Source organism: Oncorhynchus keta, chromosome 35, assembly GCF_023373465.1.
Source record: "Oncorhynchus keta strain PuntledgeMale-10-30-2019 chromosome 35, Oket_V2, whole genome shotgun sequence".
Taxonomy (NCBI): Eukaryota; Metazoa; Chordata; class Actinopteri; order Salmoniformes; family Salmonidae; genus Oncorhynchus; species Oncorhynchus keta.
Genome location: NC_068455.1, coordinates 55,446,719 through 55,459,150, shown reverse-complemented (window position 1 = coordinate 55,459,150; position 12,432 = coordinate 55,446,719). Strand labels below are relative to the sequence as shown.

General features: G+C 39.7%; 1 protein-coding gene across 2 annotated transcripts in view; it reads left to right on the top strand.

The window, feature by feature from the left end:
• Window positions 1–5,973, top strand: part of LOC118368646 (CAAX prenyl protease 2) — a 49,384-nt gene extending 43,411 nt beyond the window's left edge. Inside the window, exon 10 of one of the 2 annotated variants that reach the window (XR_004822399.2) lies at window positions 4,914–5,973. The gene's annotated coding sequence lies outside the window, so the exon portion shown is untranslated. The remainder of the gene's footprint in view (window positions 1–4,913) is intronic. The other variant, XR_004822398.2, reaches the window with a different exon arrangement.
• Window positions 5,974–12,432: the final 6,459 nt, after the last annotated feature.

The window sequence follows — 12,432 nt, the reverse complement described above, 5'->3', positions numbered from 1 at the left end:
GAGTAGTCCCTTTACGGTCCTCCTGCAGTTCTGTTGCCCTCGCTCCCACTGGTCCAATACGACCTTGAAGCAGTTGATACAGTATGTGCCCGCCACCCGCTTAAGAGGAGATTTATGCATTTAGCCTGTCTTGTTCATGGGGCATAGTTCTATTTTGACAATTATATCCTTCTATAAGTGACCAGGGCTGAGTGAACAAACTCTAAACACAGCCTTAGTAACTGGAGAGTACTTTCCTATGGGATCTACACATTCACTTTGTGGAGATACCTTGCATTCACTATACATACCTCCACCTTTAATTAGCAAGACAGGAGAATGGAGCTTCTGTGGGAATGGAATCTCTCCATCATGTGATTGGTCAGTCAAGATGGTCAAGTGCTGACATGGGAATTGTTTTATTTATTTTAAAACATTTATTTAACTAGGCAAGTCAGTTAAGAACAAATTCTTATTTTACAATGATGTTCTACCCGGGCCAAACCCTCCCCTAACCCGGGCGACGCTGGGCCAATTGTGTGCTGCCCTATGGGACTCTCGATCACGACCGGTTGTGATACAGCCCAGGATCAAACCAGGGTCTGTAGTGACGCCTCTAGCACTGAGATGCAGTAGACTGCCTTAGACTGCTGCGCCACTCGTGAGTTACAGCAATTCTTTTCATAAGGAATGATTTGGATCAGGAGTTTTCCCTGACCTTGTGAACTGACTGGAAAAATGCCGTTTTAAATGTCCTAGTTATCTTATTTCTAGTCTAAGGTCTGTAGTGTTGTGTATAGGTTGTGTAGTCTTTCCAGGATAGATTCCTGCCTTAGGAGTAATATACAGGAGCTCAATATGTTTGTTTCTGTCTCTTACACTCTCCCGGGCACACTGTTCCTCCTGGTCTTGGAAGTCATTTTAGACAATTTGCGAATTCATCAGAGTGGAGACGTGTTTTAGATGCATCTCTGCGATAGTAGCTGTATTTGTTTATTGAGCATCTAAAAAGATAATTTATCTATACAAGGAAGGAAAACACTTCTGTCTCAGGACATCTATCAGAATGTGTGTCTGTGTGTGACACAATGAAGAGGATGTACTATCTCTGTAGAACGCTGCAGTTACAGCCAATGTTTCATATGGGATGGAGATGCACCATCCAGGCAGTACTCGACAACTCAGACAATAACTCATCCCTTTCTCACGTCCGTTTCCTGAGGCGCAATTCATGACAGAATGTCATGAATTGTAAGAAAGACAGGAGGAAAATAAACAGAAAAACAGAAGCTGCATGCCGCACACACACACATACACACACACACACACACATAGTTGATAATGCATGCCTGTGTATGTTAGCCTTTCTCACGCACTGCAATCTTAAAACTCCTTTGCAATATGGTTCCACCATCCGCCAGTAATGTGATGACATTCCTTTCCCTTCGTCTCATAGGAACTCAAATACTAGAGATAATTGTAAAATCACTCCATCATTCATAAATTGTACAACCTACAGCTACGTACTTAATGTGTCAACCCCCATTTAGTGCTGATCTCATGCACAAGTGCACATATTCCTGGAGGCCAAACTGATGTCACCACTCATCTTAGATCAGTATTTTGTTTGATTCTATTTTCGCAATCCCACTACACAGCAAAACCAGCCTTGTGATAGCCTGAGTTACATGTGTTGTCTCCAAGCCGCTGGAGAATGTCAAAGTCCTTTGTCTTGGCATTGGCATCCCATACCCACGGTTGAACAGCCAATGGGAAGTGCATTACAAAGAAATATCCAAAACTCATGTAGAGAGAAATGTCTTTGAGCAGATTTGGCATAGAGGTGATTCAATATCCTGTGAAATGTTTGACTAACATGGCGAGCGCTTCCAGCTTAGATGGAGAAGTCGGTATTAAAGCGGATTAGATCTGATGTTGAAATGTTCCTCTTTTTCTGAAGGAAGGAACATGCAATGCATACGTATTGGGTTAGGGGAGCCTGATGTTCTTGTTAGGTTTTCAGTGTGTGACAAGTGCACACACACACACACACACACACACACACACACACACACACACACACACACACACACACACACACACACACACACACCTTTAGAGATACACTCACATTCCAGAGAGAGAGCGACAGGTACTTGCTAAGGCTCTTTGTCTCATTATGGAAGTGGCAAACGCCCAGACACTCTGAAAAACACAGGTGTCAGCACTGCGGACAAAGATGAATTTTTGTCTGGTCCAAAATGTTGTTAAAAGAAAATATATTAATCTAATTACAGACAACTCATAATAAGTGCACTTCAGATATGTGCAAACTCCGAACAAGTTAGAACTTTTATGTCCAAATTCCAATATTAGTCTGTTTCTATTGCTATGATGCACGGGTCAATACTGAGAGCATTTAACTGTATAGTTCCATAACATTTGCTGCAACATGGTCTCAGGGCAGTTCGTATTATTCTGTAAATCTGTGACACTCATTAGTATTATATGTTACGTTAAGTTACATTATGAATAGAATCGCTGTCGTACAATATCTTCTGAACAAACATATGAATGCAACATGCAACAATTTCAATGAGTTTCAGTTAATAAAGGAAATCAGTCAGTTGAAATAAATAAATTAGGCCCTAAAATATGGATTTCACATGACTGGCCAGGGGTGCAGCCATGGGTAGGTCTGGGAGGGCATAGACCCACCCTCTTGGGAGCCTGGCGCACTCACTGAGAATTAGTTTTTCCCCACAAAATGGCTTTATTACAGACAGAAATACTCCTCAGTTTCATCAGCTGTCTGGGTGGCTGGTCTCAGACGATCCAGCAGGTGAAGAACCCGGATGTGGAGGTCCTGGACTGGCATGGTTACAGGTGGTCTGCAGTTGTGAGGCCTTTTGGACGTACTGCCAAATTCTCTAAAATGAAGTTGGAGGCAGCTTATGGGAAATTAACATTAAAATCTCTGGCAACAGCTCTGGTGGACATGCCTGTAGTCTGCATGCCAATTGCGCATGCCCTCAACTTGAGACATCTGTGGCATTGTGTTGTGTGAAAAAAGGGCACATTTTAGCATGGCCTTTTTTTGTCCCCAGGACAAGGTGCACCTGTGTAATGATCATGCGGTTTAATCAGCTTCTTGATATGCCACATCTGTCTGGTGGATGGATTATCTTGGCAAATGAGAAATGTTCATGAACAGGCATGTAAACAAATTTGTGCACAACATTTGAGAGAAATAAGCTTTTTGTGCGTATGAAAAAATTTGGGGATGTTTTATTTCAGCTCATGAAACAGGGGACCAACACTTTGTGTTGTGTTTATATTTTTGTTCAGTATAATACGAATTAGAGGAAGTATAGTATCCTGGCCATACAATAGCATACAAATTGGATGACAACTTGTACATCTTGGAGGATGTTTAGTATTATGCATCTTTCTCTGAGACCAGGTGGCTGATTGTGTCAGTCTCGAGTTGCCATACCTCTAAAATCACATCGTCACACCTCCTTTAGTGGTCTGGAGAATTATGTATGGCAGAACCGTTCCGAATGGTTTGAATTGAATGTTACATTTCAAGAACCCTCTCCCCACACGCCCAAAGACGGGTTGCTGTGTGCTATGTGCATCACTGTTGTTTTCAGTCCAGGTAGGACCAGGGTTTGAAAAAGTACCCAACTGCCATACTTGAGTAAAAGTAAACATACCTTAATAGAAAATTACTCAAGTAAAAGTCAAGTCACCTGGTAAAATACTACTTGAGTAAAAGTCTAAAAGTATATGATTTTAAATATACTTAGGTATCAAAAGTAAATCTATTTTAAAAAATATACTTATGTATCAAAAGTAAAAGTATAAATCATTTAGAATTTGCTTATATTAGGAAAACCAGACGGCACACTTTTCTTGTTCTTTTTTTATTTTGCAGACAGCCAGGGGCACATTCCAACACTCTGACATAATTTATAAATAAAGTATTTGTGTTTAGTGAATCCACCAGATCAGAGGCAGTAGGGATGACCAGGGATGTTCTCTTGATAAGTGTGTGAATTATACCATTTTCCTGTCCTGTTAAGCATTCAAAATGTAACTAGTACTTTTGGGTGTCTGGGGAAATGTAGGGAGTAAAAAGTACATTATTTTCTTTAGGAATGTAGTGAAGTAAAAATAAAAGTAGTCAAAAATATAAATGGTAAAGTACAGATGCACCCAAAAACTACATAAGTATTACTTTAAAGTATTTTACTTAAGTACTTTACACCACTGGGTAGGACACATTTTGTAGAGCGTTGTTGCATATATTAGTTTCAAGAGTTCATTTTCAAGTTATCAGGTGTGGCCCGACAGTCTAAGATGTATATTTATTGACATTGAAAGAGGATTACACTGGTAAAGTCAAACGTCACAACACGTTCTAAACCGCTCTGGTGACAAACACACTTTTTTTCCTCGTCTCCATTCATCCACAGTGGGAGAACTTATTCAAGTAAGTAAATATATTTAGGATAAAATATGATGTATTACATACTAGTAGGCCACTTTATTGGCTAACTCAACCGAGCTGCTAGCTAACTTTACACACGGTTTAATTTAGTGAATTAAATGCCATCAGCAAGCTAACTTTCTATTAGCTTGCTATCTTTGATGTGTTCACTGTAAATTAAAAACACAATCTCCAAACGCATTTGCAGATAACACCATGGAAGAGGGTGAAATTGCAGCTCCACCTGGCAGTAAAGGGAGAGTGTAGGCTACTGAATAGGACAGGTCACTTTGTGGGAGGACATTATGAAAAGATTCTCCAGTTCCAGTCCCTATAGTGAAAAACTTTGAGGAGAGAGAAATAATAGCAGCATAATATTCAGTGTTTTCTAATTTGAGTATATCGAATCCTGTTTCTTTGTGACGTTTTCTGTCCTCAGATATGGAAAGCTGTGAAAGCTGTGAAAGCTGTGTTTGCAGATGAAGAGAGAGGTCGAATGAATGTCCCAAGAGTCTAATGGCACATTTTCATACCGGATTTACCCGAGTGTTTTACTCAAAGGGTCAGACTTTTCTGTTTCCATCAACACCGCCTGGCACTCGTGTCTCTGTGGGCCATGGCTCCGGCAGACCTGCTCCCACTTGTGTCCAAAGCCAGGCCACTAGTACTTTTGAGCTGACATTTACACAACAATGGCTAACTGTGAACTTTAACACCTTCTGAGAAAGAAACTGTGTATACAACATTTGCTAACATGGTGTAGGCCTACCTATGTTAGCACATGTTGTATACACAAATAAAGGTAAACATCACACACAATGTCTAAACCTATTACAATTGGAGCAGGCCAACCACGCTGGAGGTCTGCTGGGCGTGCATGGCTTTCTTTCAGCCAAGCAATAACACCGCACGATGTAACTTATCAAACCTAATGAGTTGATAATCAAGTGTGCTATTGCTGGGCTGGAACAGAATCTCTGCTCACCCAATAGATCAGGGATCAGTGGAGCAAGGTTGGCCACCACTGGTATGGAGTTTTCTTGCTTACCTGAAATCATATTATTATTATTATATATTATTATTATTATTAAATCATGCTTTAGTAATAATAGCCTACTTGTTACTACTCAATGATTTACTGTTGTTTAGACATACCAGTCAGCTTATTTGTAAACGTTGAATTGATGAAGTGTTGATTCTTTGAAGTGAAGTTACTAAACTTGTTTGAATTGTCAAACTATTCAAAATGAACTAGTGCCAATGTTGTTTAATCACATATCACAATCCTGCAATACAGAGGGGAAGGGGTTCTGTCTCTAATGCGTCTGTGTTTCTGTGTTTTCTCTAATGAATATTGTCCTTTTTGTCTTGTAAGATCTCCGATCTGTTTTATTTGATTGTCACTCTGTCTCAGTATATCGGGCTAACTGAATTCATTTTTGCAGCTTATCATATGGCATGCATCGCCAGTGCAGCCGTAGGACTATGGTATGATGGCATTACTGGCCTCGTGGGGATCTGTCATCTGAAGCAGAGAAAAGCTACATAAATTCACACATTGTTTACATGTTGAGCTATCTGTTCTGGATTTAAAATGATACCCGTAGACAATGTATATGAGCCAAATCATATACCAGATTTTGTACATGCCTTTTAAGTGCAGGCATATACAATTGGTAAGTGCAAATCTAACCCTTTAATTTAAGTATAGTATGAAAATAAGGAGATGACAAATAGGCTACAGAAGATGTGCATTACAGATAACACATTATGAGGTTAATTTTGTTTGAATCATTTTAGCAATGTTGCTTGCAAAAAGGTTGCAATTGTTCCCATAGTAGACAGAACAGGGGTATTCAACTCTTACCCTACGTGGTCTGGAGCCTGCTGGTTTTCTGTTCTACCTGATAATTAATCCACCTAGTGTCCCAAGTCTAAATCAGTGCCTGATTTGAAGGGAATAATGAAAAAAACTAACTGACTTCGAGGTCCAGAGTTGAGTTTGAGGGAGATAGACAGTACGTGGTTGATCTATGTATCACTAGGCCCTGGATAAGCTAAGATACTGGGCAAATACAACTAACCTTCTAGGTCAATAATATGCTGTTTTTATACCAAGTTTGTTAGCTTTATAATCGTGAGATAAATTTAACTAGCTAGTAACGGTAGCTAGTTATACCTAGTTAGCTTACAAGGTTAGCTGACCTTTCTCAAAACAAACCTCATTGTGGCTATCTACTTCTTGTCCCTCATGCTAGCCTGCCCTGCCAAACATCACCCCAGAATATTAATTTGGCCAGCTGCTGCTTTAGCGCATCTCAAAATAACAGAGAAATGCCGTGAAAACCAGCATGCTGCAAACATTGTAGCGTGCTGTTTTGTTTACATGTTTTGTCCTCACACACTGTTGCTCTTACGACACAAATCTGGTGAGCACCTCCGGTGCTCCGTCCATGCGAGGGATTTGATTGGTTTGACGTGTTGCGAGGCGTAACTGATTTACACCGGGTTCCCACCCCTCTTTAGCTGATTTCTGCCATCTTGACGAGGTTACTTGTGTCGTAACAACAAAAGAGAATTACGGGGAGAATTGACATTGGTGGTACGGTGAACAAACAACAGGTTAGGATAATTTAAGTGAAACGACTAAGGTTAGGTAAATTTAAAAAAAATTGTAGAATTGCATGAAATTAGTTATAGAATTGCTAAATCTTCTCTCGGCCCCAGGCAAAATGTTTAGAATAGCAGGAAATTGACTTTAAAATGTTTTTTCTCTTCGTGAGCCACCACCACCCCTCATTACGTTTTTTTGTGGCCCCCACCCCCAGAGCCCATCCCTGAACTAGACCATTAGTAGATATCATACGTCTTGGAGGCACTCAGAAATGCGCAAAGAGTGTTTCGTATAGCTCTGAAGCAAGCCTGTAACGTTATGTGCTGATGCATGTCAAAACACTTGATAACACACTATGTCACAAAAGGAGATAATATGTACTGTAAGCACAGTCCATATGACATTTGAGTGTTAGCGTTTATCTCATCTTCTGTGTACTTTATTCTTCTCACATCAGTGCTTGGCTTTTGTAGACCGTGACAGCTTGTATTAAGATTCACGGGACTCTGTCGTTATGAAACACCATATGTTGATCCTTTCAGCGCTGATAGCACTGCATGGCTGTGTGTATATGCATGCAGGGTTGGGGAGTAACTGATTACATGCAATACATTATTTAAAAAATACTAACTGTAATCCGTTACGTTACCAGCAAAAAAATATTGTAATCAGATTATTGATCTACATAGACTTTTGGAAAAGGGATGTTTGTAGAAAAAAATGTCCATGAAACAATTGCCTGTTTTCTTAATTACCTGTCATATTAACATCAGTCATTAACCAAAAAAGTGATACTTTGATCTTCCCATCTGAGCAACATACACAGTCACAAAAGAAAAAGGAATGGCGCACCAACGCAGTGCATCTTTTGGATGCCGTTTCAAAGACCAATTTGTGTTCAAAGAAGAAAAGTGCAGGAATGTAACAGTTAAAGCTGCTGTTGACATCCAGAGACAACTTTGAACCTGAAGAAACACTTGGAGGTAAGGATGACGATTGGCAGATGTGGCGCGTTAGCTTGCTTAGCTAGCTAGTCTCTGTAGACAGACAGGTTGTCTTCACAATGTTACCAATGTTCCAGCATAGGTCAGAGATTTCAAAGGGTACTAGCTAGCTAGTTAGTCAGATGTCTAGCTAGCTAGACTGTTTAGTTTGCTCATTTGCTTGCCAACTCTCCTACACTATGTGGTATGAGGCTCACTTAAGGTTGCTCTGTCGGTTGCTAGCTACTGTAGCAATATATCACAGTATGCTATTGTGCTAATTTATTAACAATTTCACTAATTCAATCTATTTTAACTAAGATAAATCAGTTGTAGATAGTTGGGTGAGATACACTGGGCTACGTAGCCTAGCTAGCTAAATCAAAAGTAAAAAATATGTTTTGAAAGCTAGTTGCACTCTATAACCCAACATAAGATGTTCACTGTCAAGGTTGTTGCTAACTTAGTTAGCTAGCTAGCTATGGTTTCAGAGTAACATGCCAGACCAGACGACCGCCGCAAAATAAATGTAGAAATTAAATTATTGCACCCACACTGCTCACGCGCGCCAACAAGCGTCTGCGATGCCAAGGTCTGAAATAGAACTCCTTTCTATTTCTGACGCAGATTGCGCTGAAAGTCCTACCTCTCCCATCTCCTCATTGGTTTATAGAAGCAGGTACCCACTTGCCATCTCATTGGTTATACCCACGTGGGTGATTGAAAGACAAAATATTTTGCCGGTTGTCGTGGTAAAAGTGTAGATGCCAATCACCATATAAATTCAAAGATAAAAAAGCCTGGAAGGAGGAGAGATGACTAGAAACGATTCGGTTGGCCGTTTTATGTGTGGATTAATTGTCGGAGTAGAAGACCTTGTGCATTTCAGGTAAAATAACAACTCAATGTTTAAATCCCAGGACAAATTACCTAGCAACAGCAAGCTAGCTAAATAGGACAAATTAGCTAGCAAGTGCAAGCCAACTAGCCATACATATTTAATGTTTTTCAACCTGTCCACAAATTAATGTCATTGGTTCAGAGTTTGTTTTGACATTTTAACCTGCATGTCGTGATCGCGTTTGATTTATGCACGATGGCGCACGCACGCAGCTGGTTTGGTTTCCGTGTAACACGCTACCAAAATCAATAAAGCCACACTGCAGTTTTCCTGTTGTTCAATTGTTTTTTCAACCCAAATAAATGCCTGTATTATTCAAGCATAACTCAAAGTATAATATTGTATTAGTGCATTTATTAAAATAAAATAAAATGTATTTCTAGACTAACAATATAAACCACCATAGACATCCTTCCATCCTTCTCTATTGATCTTCTTCAGGGAGAGAATAAGTATTTTCTTGGCTTTCTTATCCCAACAATCCTAAACTTGAAGTCTAAGCTCTCAGAGAAAATACCTCCTGCGACATTCTCTGCACACATAATCACTGCGGCCATTGAGGCTATTGACCACCGGTTTGGACCTATGCTTAAGCACCCATGAAGCAAAAATGGCAACCGCTACCGTGCCAAATGTTCAACTGTGTTGGCCCAACCCTGGAAAGAGAGAGGAGATGAGGAGAGCATTAGTTCAAGAAGCAGCTTCTATGGAGGCCACACACTCCGAAGAGTTTGATAAGGGAGTCAGAAGACAATTTTTTTTGTGTTCGGAGGTGCAACGAGGGTCAGTGGCACTGCAGAGGACGAGGTGAGGAAGTACCTCGAAGATAAAGACAAGTCTTTGGACTCCTTGAAATCGTTCCCCATAGTCCAGGACTTGTTTCTGAATTACAACTCTGCCCTCCAGTGCCCCAGTTGAGAGCCTTTTCAGCTATGGTGGAAACCTGTTTACCCCTTAGCGAAACAGGATGTCTGATGCTCATCTAGAGCATGTCCTCTTGCTGCAATACCACAGCAATTTCTGCCTTCTATCATCTGAGTAGGCTAGTTCAGAATAGGCCTACTGCAATGCCATGTCTGACATGTGGGTTTATTGCACCTAGTTGCACTTTTTTTTTTGCATAAACTTAAACTACTTGATGGACTAAATGTGTGATTACACTGTGCATGATGTTAAAACGAAGAATTCATATTTCTATTTCTCATGATTAAAAGACACATTGTGGTCTGAATGTAATCAGATCTTATAGGTGTAAATGGACAAGACCAGGATGAAGGACACAATTTAGAGGCAGGTATACAGGGCTTAAATACATTTTGGTCACAATGTTCTGCGATAAATGTTATTAAATTGGTAATAATCTTCTTTTTCTTATGTGTTTTAGAAGTAATCCAAAAGTAACTGAAAGTAATCAGTTTACGTTACTGGGTTTAGGTCATCCAAAAGTTACTTTACTCATTACAATTTTAGACAGGCAACTAGTAACTGTAATGGATTACATTTAAAAAGTAACCTACCCAAATCTCTCCAGTAACATCCGACCTGTCAATGTCAGCTGGAGATATTATGTATTCACACCTCAACCACACCAAGACAGCCTGCAGTCCAATTAATATTGGTTGTGCACTCCTCCTATGTTTCTTGTTCTTATGGAGGTCAGAGACACCTGGGTCAAACCCTGAGTGAACACAGCAGCTTCCTTTAAACTCTGGATGATAAAAAAACAAAACATGAGTGGGGGCCCCATACGCTGGGGAATGTAGCGCTTGGAGGTGTCCTACCACTCCTACGTGACATTGTTCTTCCCCAGACCTGAGCCTAGGGTGCCTGGGGAGGGGTGCAAATGGGGTATAGGAAAGGGGTCACTGGGGATCATCATCTGGAGTAGATTAGGTCCCGGCGATGGTCCTGTGTGTGTGTGTCTGACAGAAAACCAGATGTGTGCTTTCAGTCATCACCCTCTTCTCTACTGAAAGCTCTAATGAGATGGATGGAAAGAATCCCCACCTTATCTATGAAAGGGCACATACCAGCACTCGACAGAAAATCACTAGCATCCAACATTATAATAATTGTCCAGTGAAAATAATATAATAATAATAATAATAATAATATATATGCCAAATCACACTTTTGAAAGTTAATATTCTGTTAACTCATAGCCAAATAATGTTGTTGTAGTATTTGTGGTCAAGCATAAATTGGAGAATAATACTTAAAAAACACCACCTCAAAAAGATTGTTTAAAAATGCTTCTAATAGAGGATGATCTCATCGCATGAATATTTCTAATAACTGGTATATGCCCACACCATCCTGTGGATGAGGTACGTCCATACCATTCTAACACCGAAATTCTGCATTTTAAGATACACTCCGGGTCAAACGTTTTAGAACACCTACTAATTTAAGGGTTTTTCTTTATTTTTACTATTTCCTTCATTGCAGAATAACAGTGAAGACATCAAAACTATGAAATAACACATATGGAATCATGTAGTAACCAAAAAAGTGTAAAACAAATTCTTCAAATAGTCATCATTTGCCTTGATGATAGCTTTGCACACTCTTGGCAGAAAATAGTAACAATAAAGAAAAACCCTTGAATGAGTAAGTGTTCTAAAACTTTTGACTGGTATTTCACTCAAATTGTAATTAAAAGATAGAAATATTAATAGAAATATGGAAACTGGACAGTTTCTTTAAATGATGGTGTGTTATTGAAATTGTTCTCACCTGCTAACTGCACAGGAACTTGAGTACTGCTGTCTTTGAGGTTCTGTTAAGCTGAAATGAAAAACATATATATATATTTTTTTTATCGCCATAGGATGCTAGATGGTTGGTGGATAGGATGATGACCTCATCGTAGCTATTGTGATAGGCTGGGGCATGTGACCCGGACCTCCAATTATATTATATGACACGAACATTATAGGGTACTACATGTCTGTCATGTCTGCCGTTTTTTGTCATCGCAATGGTGATGGGGTCGGAAAACTGAATGTGATTCATCCATGTTGGAAACATAGCATTACATAGATAACATTGTTTCAGATGTGGCCTAATATTACATAACTGCCCTTTATGGAATTGGCCATCACATGTTGGCACAGGATGATATAACTGAATTGAACCTGAGGCTAAGACACTGAACATAAGATGATTGTAAACGTGTGCTTTTACAGCAGCACACAAACAACTCAAACCTACATCAAATGTTCCCCAATCATTGTTTCTGCTGATATTTGCAGAGAGTTCAATAGGAATTTCCTGACTGTTGATTTAATGTTTTCAGAATGTCTCCCTAACCTAGTTTTAAAGAATCTATAGAGATGTCTGCAGAGGTAATAGTTGCCCTCCTAACCCGCTCTCAGCAGAAATGCTGACACATAAGCAATGCATTTATATGTCTTTGAAATCTATACCAGATTCAGAACCGTGAGACCACCCAACAGTA